The sequence below is a fragment of the Ostrea edulis genome, chromosome 6 (genome assembly GCF_947568905.1).
Source record: "Ostrea edulis chromosome 6, xbOstEdul1.1, whole genome shotgun sequence".
NCBI classification, from domain to species: domain Eukaryota; kingdom Metazoa; phylum Mollusca; class Bivalvia; order Ostreida; family Ostreidae; genus Ostrea; species Ostrea edulis.
Window position 1 is genome coordinate 93,152,169 of NC_079169.1, and position 14,925 is coordinate 93,167,093.

The window sequence follows — 14,925 nt, forward strand, 5'->3', positions numbered from 1 at the left end:
GTTAATGCGATGTTTGTAGACTACTTACATACACATGAATGGTTAATGCGATGTTTGTAGACTAGTTATATACACATGAATGGTTAATGCGATGTTTGTAGACTACTTACATACACATGAATGGTTAATGCGATGTTTGTAGACTACTTACATACACATGAATGGTTAATGCGATGTTTGTAGACTAGTTATATACACATGAATGGTTAATGCGATGTTTGTAGACTACTTACATACACATGAATGGTTAATGCGATGTTTGTAGACTACTTACATACACATGAATGGTTAATGCGATGTTTGTAGACTACTTACATACACATGAATGGTTAATGCGATGTTTGTAGACTACTTACATACACATGAATGGTTAATGCGATGTTTGTAGACTACTTACATACACATGAATGGTTAATGCGATGTTTGTAGACTATAGTTATATACATATACGATATTTGTAGCCTAGTTATATTCATATAAGATAAGATAAGATAAGACATGTATACGGTTCATACGATTTTTGAAGACTGGTAACATGGATACACACACACATGGTTTATATAAGGCGAAGATAACAAACACGGAGTGATCAGTCTCATAACTTCCATAAGGAATGCAAAATAAAGAGTTGGGCAAACACGGACCTCTGAACATATCAGAAGTGGGATCAGGTGTCTAGGAGGAGTGAGCATCCCCTGCCGACCTGTCGCACCCGCCGTGAGCCCGTTAAGATGAGTCGTACGTTTATTCAAATTTACCAATAAATGTTTACATGAGATCCGGAACAATACAAAAATGAAATGATTTGAACACTCAAGGCCGAAACAATGTTTTAGTCTACATATATACATGAATTATACAATGTTTTAGTCTAGTTATATACATATACATGATTTATACAATATTTTAGTCTACTTATATACATATACATGATTTATACAATGTTTTAGTCTAGTTATATACATATACATGGTTTATACAATATTTTAGTCTACTTATATACATATACATGGTTAATACAATGTTTTAGTCTAGATATATACATATACATGATTTATACAATGTTTTAGTCTATTTATATACATATAGATGGTTTATACAATATTTTAGTCTACTTATATACATATACATGGTTAATACAATGTTTTAGTCTAGATATATACATATACATGATTTATACAATGTTTTAGTCTATTTATATACATATACATGGTTAATACAATGTCTTAGTCTAGTTATATACATATACATGATTTATACAATGTTTTAGTCTACTTATATACATGAATTATACAATGTTTTAGTCTACTTATATACATGATTTATACAATGTTTTAGTCTAGTTATATACATATACATGATTTATACAATATTTTAGTCTACTTATATACATGATTTATACAATGTTTTAGTCTACTTATATACATGATTTATACAATATTTTAGTCTACTTATATACATATATAATACATGACCTACTATGTAACACTGATGGAATCGTCATTAAAGTATGGTAACGCCCACTTAATATACATGTACATGATATAGCATCATGATATATACATGTTATGGTCAGAAAACATTTAACTTGAGCCCAACAGAGGATTGTAGTCCGAAGACAACTGCAGTGAAGTACTATGATTTAGAGTAATTCCACCCTCATGCAACGTCATAAGGTTTTACAAAATCAATCATTTATTTAGATTTATGCATGATATTACCATAAATTTTGTTGGAATCTTTTCCAATCGTTATTGTAAAAAATCTAGTTAAACATAGAATACTTCAAAAGTCTAAGTATTATAAATAATTAATGACATGTTTCAAATATTGAATCCAAGGGCAATAACTCAGTTTTCATTGAATCCTTTATTAAGTTCATTATGCGATAAGCTTTTCCTTATGTTTTACAGAAATTTTGAATAGTTTTGTGAATAAACAGTTTTATGGATTATCATGAATACTATTATATTGCTTTAACCTGTTTTTGTAAAATTTCAATGATGCTGTCGAAGGAAAATTGCAATTTTTCTGACATTGATTTTGATTGTGATTTTGTACATGTATGTCTCGCATCTTAAAAAGTGTGTGATGATCTATATATTTTATTTGATAATTTATTAGTTTTAACTCTGATAAATTGAAATAAATACACATTTTAAACTTTTATCAGATGATAATGTGAGTATGGGGTTAGCTTACCCTGTATATTTCAGTCTAATGACAGGTGTGACAGGGTTCACGTTCTTCCGTTTGAAGTGTATTTTGTTGAAGATCGGTAAAGTTGGCTACTAGTAACCAGCTACTAGTAACTGGCTACTTAAAAAGAGAAAAGTTGGTTACTAGTAGCCAGCTACTTGAACCAGGAAAAGTTAGCTACTAGTAGCCAGTTACTAGTAGCCAGCTACTAAAGGTAAGAAAAGTTAGCTACTCGTAGCCAGCTACTACAAAATATAAAAGTTATAATTACTGATAGCTCGCTACCAGATAAAGGTTAATGAGTTTGAAAATTATCATCTATCAGATTTATTTCTAAAGAGGACGAGGAGTCGTATGGAATTTCATGCTCAATTATCCCCAATTACATAACGTTGCAATGCAAAATACGAATACACTTTTTCAACTGAGTGTTTACTTTAAAAGTGATACGGATTGAATTCAGACCTTCAATCATTTGATATACCATCCATTTTGAGATATCTGCTACTTTTACAATTTCATTCGAGTTACCCTGAAATTCCAACATAAGTGTGAATACCGTAAGAAACTTTATGTTTGTATTAGATATCTGACGAATTTACGACTATACATATGGCAAGAAGTGATACATGGTGTTTTGGTACGCCACGAATTTTCAGATATCGCTCTTTAGGAAATCAGTTACTTATACATTTTGATTACCGGTAAAATGAAATTTCAAGATCCGTGTGAATACCATAAGGACGTCCGTGTTTATATCATATATTTAACTAACTTACAACGATACGTATGACGAGTAGTGATATTGGGGGTATCGTGATATGTCATCAATTATCAAATATCACGCTTAAGGAAGTCAGCTACATATACCTTTTGATGGCAGGTAAACTGAAATTTCAAGTTTTTCGCAAATATCTTAAGGAACTCTGAGTTCGCATTAGATATCTGACTAATATACAATTATCAAAGTGAAGAAAAGTGATAATAGGTATCTTGACATGCCATAAATTTCCAGATATCACGCTTAAGGAAGTCAGCTACTTATACCTTTTGATTCCTGGTATTCTGAAATTTCAAGTTTTTCAAAAAATCTTAAAGAACTCTGTATTTGTTTTAGATATCTGACTAATTTACAACTATCTACGTGAAGAAGTATCATATTAGGTATCTTGATATGCCAACAATTTTCGGATATCATACTTAACGAAGTCAGCTACTTATACCTTTTGATTCCAGGTAACATGAAATTTCAAGTTTTTCATAAATATCTTAAAAAGAACTCCTTGTTTATATTAGATATCTGACTAATATTCAACTATCCATGTGAAGTGGGATGGTATTGGGTATCTTGATATGCCATCAATTTTCAGATATCACCCTTAAGGAAGTCAGCTACTTATACATTTTGATTCCAGGTAACCTGAAATTTCAAATTTTTCATAAATATCTTAAAGAACTCCTTGTTTGTATTAGATATCTGACTAATTTTCAACAATCCATGTGAAGTGGAATGGTATTAGGTATCTTGATATGCCATCAATTTTCAGATATCACCCTTAAGGAAGTCAGCTACTTATACATTTTGATTCCAGGTAACCTGAAATTTCAAGTTTTTCATAAATATCTTAAAGAACTGTTTATTTGTATTAGATATCTGACTAATTTACAACTATCTACGTGTGGAAATATGATATTAGGTATCTTGACATGCCAACAATATTTGGATATCATACTTAAGGAAGTCAACTACTTATACATTTTGATTTTAGGTAACCTGAAATTTCAAGTTTTTCATAAATATCTTAAAGAACTCCTTGTTTATATTAGATATCTGACTAATTTTCAACTATCCATGTGAAGTGGGATGGTATTGGGTATCTTGATATGCCATCAATTTTCAGATATCACCCTTAAGGAAGTCAGCTACTTATACCTTTTGATTCCAGGTAACCTGAAATTTCAAGTTTTTCATAAATATCTTAAAGAACTGTGTATTTGTATTAGATATCTGACTAATTTACAACTATCTACGTGAAGAAGTATGATATTAGGTATCTTGATATGCCAACAATTTTCAGATATCACCCTTAAGGAAGTCAGCTACTTATACCTTTTGATTTTAGGTAACCTGAAATTTCAAGTTTTTCATAAATATCTTAAAGAACTCCTTGTTTATATTAGATATCTGACTAATTTTCAACTATCTACGTGAAGAAGTATGATATTAGGTATCTTGATATGCCAACAATATTTGGATATCATACTTAACGAAGTCAGCTACTTATACCATTTGATTCTAGGTAGCCTGAAATTTCAAGTTTTTCATAAATATCTTGAAGAACTCTGTATTTGTATTAGATATCTGACTAATATTAAGTTTTCCGTACACATCTTAAGGAACTCTGCGTTTGTATTAGATTTATCATTAATTTACCAACTCACATATGACAGGGAGTGATAATACGTATCTTATTATGCCATCAATTTTAAGATATCACGTTTAAGGAAGTCAGCTACTTATACCTTTTGATTCCAGGTAACATAAGGTCACATGGATAGTTGTAAATTAGTCAGATATTTAATACAAACAAGGAGATCCTTAAGATATTTATGAAAAACTTGAAATTTCATGTTGTCAGGAATCAAAAGCTATAAGTAGCTGACTTCCTTAAGGGTGATATCTGAAAATTGTTGGCATATCAAGATACCTAATATCATACTTCTTCACGTAGATAGTTGTAAATTAGTCAGATATCTAATACAAATACACAGTTCTTTAAGATATTTATGAAAAACTTGAAATTTCAGGTTACCTGGAATCAAAATGTATAAGTAGCTAAATTCCTTAAGGGTGATATCTGAAAATTGATGGCATATCAAGATACCTAATACCATTCCACTTCACATGGATAGTTGAAAATTAGTCAGATATCTAATATAAACAAGGAGTTCTTTAAGATATTTATGAAAAACTTGAAATTTCATGTTACCTAAAATCAAAAGGTATAAGTAGCTGACTTCCTTAAGGGTGATATCTGAAAATTGATGGCATATCAAGATACCTAATACCATTACATTTCACATGGATTGTTGAAAATTAGTCAGATATCTAATACAAATACACAGTTCTTTAAGATATTTATGAAAAACTTGAAATTTCATGTTACCTGGAATCAAAAGGTATAAGTAGCTGACTTCCTTAAGGGTGATATCTGAAAACTGTTGGCATATCAAGATACCTAATATGATACTTCTTCACGTAGATAGTTGTAAATTAGTCAGATATCTAATACAAATACACAGTTCTTTAAGATATTTATGAAAAACTTGAAATTTCAGGTTACCTGGAATCAAAATGTATAAGTAGCTGACTTCCTTAAGGGTGATATCTGAAAATTGATGGCATATCAAGATACCTAATACCATTCCACTTCACATGGATTGTTGAAAATTTGTCAGATATCTAATACAAATACAGAGTTCTTTAAGATTTTTTGAAAAACTTGAAATTTCAGGATACCAGGAATCAAAAGGTATAAGTAGCTGACTTCATTAAGTGTGATATCTGGAAATTTATGGCATGTCAAGATACCTAATATCACTTTTCTTCACTTTGATAATTGTATATTAGTCAGATATCTAATGCGAACTCAGAGTTCCTTAAGATATTTGCGAAAAACTTGAAATTTCAGTTTACCTGCCATCAAAAGGTATATGTAGCTGACTTCCTTAAGCGTGATATTTGATAATTGATGACATATCACGATACCCCCAATATCACTACTCGTCATACGTATCGTTGTAAGTTAGTTAAATATATGATATAAACACGGACGTCCTTATGGTATTCACACGGATCTTGAAATTTCATTTTACCGGTAATCAAAATGTATAAGTAACTGATTTCCTAAAGAGCGATATCTGAAAATTCGTGGCGTACCAAAACACCATGTATCACTTCTTGCCATATGTATAGTCGTAAATTCGTCAGATATCTAATACAAACATAAAGTTTCTTACGGTATTCACACTTATGTTGGAATTTCAGGGTAACTCGAATGAAATTGTAAAAGTAGCAGATATCTCAAAATGGATGGTATATCAAATGATTGAAGGTCTGAATTCAATCCGTATCACTTTTAAAGTAAACACTCAGTTGAAAAAGTGTATTCGTATTTTGCATTGCAACGTTATGTAATTGGGGATAATTGAGCATGAAATTCCATACGACTCCTCGTCCTCTTTAGAAATAAATCTGATAGATGATAATTTTCAAACTCATTAACCTTTATCTGGTAGCGAGCTATCAGTAATTATAACTTTTATATTTTGTAGTAGCTGGCTACGAGTAGCTAACTTTTCTTACCTTTAGTAGCTGGCTATTAGTAACTGGCTACTAGTAGCTAACTTTTCCTGGTTCAAGTAGCTGGCTACTAGTAACCAACTTTTCTCTTTTTAAGTAGCCAGTTACTAGTAGCTGGTTACTAGTAGCCAACTTTACCGATCTTTTTGTTGATGGTATTTTAAACATGCATTTAAAAGTACTACTACATGTACTTTAATTTAAATAGTCGTTCACGTCATTTTTACGCTTTGAATTACATATCTGCACGTACGTTAATAACTAATAAATGAGTCACTAATTCATGCTGTAACAACCCTAAAATGTTCTTCTATGCAAAATTTTACGTTGAATAAATCACTTTTGAAACTTTTTGTACCAGATATTTTTTAAAGAATTTGTCATACTCATTCTAAAAAAAATCAGAGATGTCCTTATCTCTTAAATTAACGGCTTCTCAAAACACTTAGCATCTCATTGCAGCATGACTGTGCTGATTCTTAGCTTATGACGTTGTGACGATTCTTATCGTACGATCATATCATTATATTCAATCCGTTCAATACAAAGTTATATCCTGTCAAAAGATGGCATCGCTGTCAGTGCGAATGAAATCGGATATCAAATACATTGAAAATTTTGTACTTAAAAAATTCAAGTTCCTGTCGAATGACCGTAACCTTTTACCCCCAAACCCCTATATATTTGGGGGGTGGGGGGTGGGGGGGGGGGGGGGTAGTCATGTATAGTTCTGTGTTGAATTAAGGTTATATGTGATGTTGCATTAGGGATGTGTGGTGTAGTTTACAAATGTCCCTATTTCGAAGCTTCTGGAATTAACTGGACATTTTGGCAATATGAATAATTGACATTAACGCACTTTAAGAAAAAGTTCTAAGCAGGACAGGGCTAACAGGAATGTGGATCACGGGGACCCACCCACTTTTCCTACCCTTAGATCTCTTTATATCACAAGCTGAATGTAGGATCCGCCCGGGTTTAGTTTTACGTTTGCTCTAGCAAGACATTGAACTTTTTTGATCGTGATTAAAATTGGCACCTTCATCCTGAGTTGATGCTTGCTCATAGTCGCTTCAGATGTACATTTCAATCATTTCATTTTTTTTTGGTCGTTGTTTTAAATCGCTTACAACAAGCGATTTAAAACAACGACACCCCCCCCCCCCCAAAAAACCCCACTGAAAACGAGTAAAAGTGACACTCATCCCGGATGGAAAGTATTTCAGCAGCGAAACTTTAAACGCTTGCTACGTTTCAGGTTTTTAGTGCTACTTGTTACAAGTACATTCAATTTACAAATCGGGATTCTTTGAAATCATTCGTAGACAATTTATAATCTGATTCGATTTGCATTCGCTCTATTGGAAATTTAATCCATAGAAATTGTTAAAGGGAATATAACATTAAGATTTAAACTGGAAAAAAAAAATAAAAAATTCTGAAAAGCAAATTATACCAATCATTTCCTTAAATCAATTTCACTTAAAATTCTGTTAAACCCTGGACTCGATATCAAATTCGCTGAAACTGAAATTTATTTAAAGACGTTTTAAACAGAATCGTATTCAAATTATACTTTTAACTGCGTATTACGGAAACCGATTTTCCCCATAATAATATTAGAATGGATCAATAAATATTACAGGGTTGTTATCAAAACAAAAAAAACAACAAACAAACAAAACAAAAACCCCAGCAAAATCACAGAAATGGGAAAATATTAGGCATTTTCCCAAATGAAAGGATTGACAAATATTAATCAGTGAATCCCACAGACAATTAATTTTCTTTTACGTTTATTTTGTAAGTGTAAAATGCTGCTAGGTAAGTATTTCCCCCAAAGTTGATATCCAAACTGAAATCGTCAAATGTAAAAGTAGCCCGTGTTCACCCGATACAAACTGCACTTCTCCAAACACCCAGCATAGCCTTGAGTGGTTCTTTAAATCTCTCGTTCTTTTACAATTGAATAATTGGTAGATTCTCCCCCGCTTTTCTCTCTGCGTTGAGAAGTCAATATATGTGTCCAGCGCCATTCCTTCAGACAATTCTGCAGTCTTGGTGATTATTCAAACATTTACACAAATATAAAGATTTTATCTATTTGTGTGTACCCTGTAACTTACTAGTCTTTGTTGGATTTACAAACGACTGCCGGAAAGGCTTATTGAAGTATTAACCTACAAGATAATTCACAGTCGCTGTAAAGCAGTCCTCTCAAATTCTTTGCGCAGTACGATTCGTCCTCCAGGAACCAGGAAAGAAATGAGGCACGGAAATTTAAAATATCAATGAAGTAATATCAAAATATCTGTTCAAATCGTGACATCATAGCCTAATTTTTACAGAAACTTGTTGCCCAACTCCGTTTGTACAATGGATTACATGAGAGAAGTAAAAGTTTTATGACAGCTGAGAAAGTTGGATATTATAACACCCCATACTTTCTGAGTTAGGTACAGCTGTTGACTTCTTAATTAAAGCTGGCACTCTATATCAATTCTGTATCGAGATTGCGATAAAATCTGTGTTGAGAGTGACGTATTTAAGCGCATTACTGATTAACTCCTACGTTCTTATTGCTACTCGACACATCATTAATTCATAGCAATAACACTATCTACAAACATTCCGTAACCAGGCGCTGTCAATATCAATATGCGCGCATATATATATATATATATATATATATATATATATATATATATATATGTATGTATATGTATATATCTTTTATCAGAGGGGATTGTCTTCATTTTTACTAACAACGTGTTTAATCATCATACTAATATCAGAACTTCATATGATATCATTCATTAACACGGTATTTCTCCAATGTCGATTTCACATGTATTGTCAGTCCGGCTTTAGAATCACATTTGCTCATTTTCAGGAGGTTGAACGTCTTATTCGAGCAATATTGTTTTAAAAACTAAATCCGGAAAAGCCGTGTACATGAACTTTTGAGGGTTATGAAATTGTTTGGAATTCTAATTGTGTTAAACCCTCTGTTTATAATTGGATAAGAACTGAATTATCCGCGTCTTGTTGATGGTTGTTATAGGTGTGTAGTACAGAGCGGATTTACATAAAACAATTCCATTGTTTACCTGCATCTAATCAACTTTTCAGACACACCTTATGATTCTATAATCACTATTTGATGACAAATTTTTTAAATATGATACTATCTGGCTAATTAATTACCGTGTTATAGAATAATGTCAGCGTATGTGTAACTGTGGCGGGAATTACAATCTAATGATAATGGTAATTATCGTAGTATATTATTATGTAATATAATTATTGTCATACTTTATCATGCGATATAATTATTGTAGAATTTTATTATGTGATATAATTATTGTAGAATTTCATTATGTAACATAATTATTGTAATACTTTATCATGTAATATAATTATTGTAGTACTTTATTATGTAATATAATTATGTAGAATTTTATTATGTAATATAATTATTGTAGTATATCATTATGTAATATAATTATTGTAGTACTTTATTATGTAATATTATTATTGTAATACTTTATCATGTAATATAATTATTGTAGTATATCATTATGTAATATAATTATTGTAGAATTTCATTATGTAACATAATTATTGTAATACTTTATTATGTAATATAATTATTGTAGTATATCATTATGTAACATAATTATTGTAATACTTTATCATGTAATATAATTATTGTAGAATTTTATTATGTAATATAATTATTGTAATACTTTATTATGTGATATAATTATTGTAGTACTTTATTATGTAATATAATTATGTAGAATTTTATTATGTAATATAATTATTGTAATACTTTATTATGTGATATAATTATTGTAGTACTTTATTATGTAATATAATTATGTAGAATTTTATTATGTAATATAATTATTGTAGTACTTTATTATGTAATATAATTATGTAGAATTTTATTATGTAATATAATTATTGTAGTACTTTATTATGTAATATAATTATGTAGAATTTTATTATGTAATATAATTATTGTAATACTTTATCATGTAATATAATTATTATAGTGCTTTATTATGTAATATAATTATTGTAGAATTTTATTATGTGATATAATTATTGTAGAATTTTATTATGTGATATAATTATTGTAGAATTTCATTATGTAACATAATTATTGTAGTACTTTATTATGTAATATAATTATGTAGAATTTTATTATGTAATATAATTATTGTAATACTTTATTATGTGATATAATTATTGTAATACTTTATTATGTGATATAATTATTGTAGTACTTTATTATGTAACATAATTATTGTAGAATTTTATCATGTAATATAATTATTGTAGAATTTTATTATGTAACATAATTATTGTAGTACTTTATTATGTAATATAATCATTGTAGTACTTTATTATGTAATATAATTATTGTAATACTTTATTATGTGATATAATTATTGTAGTACTTTATTATGTAACATAATTATTGTAGAATTTTATCATGTAATATAATTATTGTAGAATTTTATTATGTAACATAATTATTGTAGTACTTTATTATGTAATATAATTATTGTAGTACTTTATTATGTAATATAATTGTTGTAGTATATCATTATGTAATATAATTATTGTAATACTTTATCATGTAATATAATTATTATAGTGCTTTATTATGTAATATAATTATTGTAGAATTTTATTATGTGATATAATTATTGTAGAATTTCATTATGTAATATAATTATTATAGTGCTTTATTATGTAATATAATTATTGTAATACTTTATCATGTAATATAATTATTGTAGTATATCATTATGTAATATAATTATTGTAGTACTTTATTATGTAATATAATTATGTAGAATTTTATTACGTAACATAATTATTGTAGAATTTTATCATGTAATATAATTATTGTAGAATGTTATCCTGTAATATAATTATTGTAGTGCTTTATTATGTAATATTATTATTGTAATACTTTATCATGTAATATAATTATTGTAGTATATCATTATGTAATATAATTATTGTAGAATTTCATTATGTAACATAATTATTGTAATACTTTATTATGTAATATAATTATGTAGAATTTTATCATGTAATATAATTATTGTAGTACTTTATTATGTAATATAATTATGTAGAATTTTATTATGTAACATAATTATTGTAGAATTTTATCATGTAATATAATTATTGTAGTATATCATTATGTAATATAATTATTGTAGTACTTTATTATGTAATATAATTATGTAGAATTTTATCATGTAATATAATTATTGTAGAATTTTATTATGTAATATAATTATGTAGAATTTTATTATGTAACATAATTATTGTAATACTTTATCATGTAATATAATTATTGTAGAATTTCATTTTATTATACTTTCATGTAAAATACTCGAACCTGATTGGTCGAGAAGCATTTGAAAAAACATATTGTTACCCTCTGAGAACAGAAAACACGCGCCCCAGGGTGATAGTATCTAGCAACGGGTAACAGTACTTGACAACGGGTGATATTATAAAAAATTATCACATGCGTCAAATTTATGCGCGTACGGTTCGCCGTAGATTGCTAGACGACGTCGTTTGAGCGTTTGTAATAAACGCGAGTACCCGCATCGAAATACGAAATATCGCATGACAGTGATTGATCAAATGTCAACAGACGTAAGTTTTTCTGCTTTCCAGTTTACATAACATTCAGTATAATAAAACAAATATTGCATGTATTTGAGGGTAACATTGAAATTTTCACCCCTCGAGAAACCATTGTCAACCTCGACTACGCCTCGGTTGACAATGGTTTTCTCGGGGTGAAAATTTTCAATGTTACCCTCAAATACATGCAATATTTATATAATGTAATATAATTATTGTAGTGCTTTATTATGTAATATTATTATTTTAGTACTTTATTATGTGATATAATTATGTAGAATTTTATTATGTAATATAATTATTGTAGTACTTTATTACGTAATATAATTATGTAGAATTTTATTATGTAATATAATTATTGTAATACTTTATCATGTAATATAATTATGTAGAATTTTATTATGTAATATAATTATTGTAATACTTTATCATGTAATATAATTATTGTAGTACTTTATTATGTAATATAATCATGTAGAATTTTATCATGTAATATAATTATTGTAGTACTTTATTATGTAACATAATTATTGTAGTACTTTATTATGTAATATAATTATGTAGAATTTTATCATGTAATATAATTATTGTAGTACTTTATTATGTAATATAATTATGTAGAATTTTATTATGTAATATAATTATTGTAGAATTTTATTATGTAATATAATTATGTAGAATTTTATTATGTAATATAATTATTGTAGAATTTCATTATGTAACATAATTATTGTAGTACTTTATTATGTAATATAATTATTGTAGTATATCATTATGTAATATAATTATTGTAGTGCTTTATTATGTAATATAATTATTGTAGTGCTTTATTATGTAACATAATTATTGTAATACTTTATTATGTAATATAATTATTGTAGTATATCATTATGTAATATAATTATTGTAGTACTTTATTATGTAATATAATTATTGTAGTATATCATTATGTAATATAATTATTGTAGTATATCATTATGTAATATAATTATTGTAATACTTTATCATGTAATATAATTATTGTAGTACTTTATTATGTAATATAATTATTGTAATACTTTATTATGTAATATAATTATTGTAGTACTTTATTATGTAATATAATTATTGTAATACTTTATCATGTAATATAATTATTGTAGTACTTTATTATGTAATATAATTATTGTAATACTTTATCATGTAATATAATTATTGTAGTACTTTATTATGTAATATAATTATTGTAATACTTTATTATGTGATATAATTATTGTAGTACTTTATTATGTAACATAATTATTGTAGTACTTTATTATGTAATATAATTATTGTAGTACTTTATCCTGTAATATAATTATTGTAGTACTTTATTATGTAATATAATTATTGTAGTATATCATTATGTAATATAATTATTGTAGTATATCATTATGTAATATAATTATTGTAGTATATCATTATGTAATATAATTATTGTAGTACTTTATTATGTAATATAATTATTGTAGTACTTTATTATGTAATATAATTATTGTAGTACTTTATTATGTAATATAATTATTGTAGTATATCATTATGTAATATAATTATTGTAGTATATCATTATGTAATATAATTATTGTAGTACTTTATTATGTAATATAATTATTGTAGTATATCATTATGTAATATAATTATTGTAGTATATCATTATGTAATATAATTATTGTAGTATATCATTATGTAATATAATTATTGTAGTACTTTATTATGTAATATAATTATTGTAGTATATCATTATGTAATATAATTATTGTAGTACTTTATTATGTAATATAATTATTGTAGTATATCATTATGTAATATAATTATTGTAGTACTTTATTATGTAATATAATTATTGTAGTATATCATTATGTAACATAATTATTGTAGTACTTTATTATGTAATATAATTATTGTAGTACTTTATTATGTAATATAATTATTGTAGAATTTCATTATGTAACATAATTATTGTAGTACTTTATTATGTAATATAATTATTGTAGTATATCATTATGTAACATAATTATTGTAGTACTTTATTATGTAATATAATTATTGTAGTATATCATTATGTAATATAATTATTGTAGTATATCATTATGTAATATAATTATTGTAGTACTTTATTATGTAATATAATTATTGTAGTACTTTATTATGTAATATAATTATTGTAGTACTTTATTATGTAATATAATTATGTAGAATTTTATTATGTAATATAATTATTGTAGAATTTTATCATGTAATATAATTATTGTAGTACTTTATCCTGTAATATAATTATTATAGTGCTTTATTATGTAATATTATTATTTTAGTACTTTATTATGTGATATAATAATTGTTGTATTTCATTATGCAATATAATAATTGTAGTACTTTATTATGTGATGATACTTATTGTAAAGCTTTATTATGTAATACATTTATAATTATTGTAGTGTATAATTACTGGTTTCATCATGTAATACAATTATTGTCGTATTTCATAATGAAGCATAATTATTGTAGAATTTCATAGAATTTGCGAAATTCTGACTTTTAACCAGACTGTTGAAACCCCTGCACCATCAACTTGTTTGTCGTTAATCTACCTCGATTTAGAAACTGACTATACGCAGAACAAGCTCTTGCGTATTGAATCAGTTGAGAGATATAAACACCAT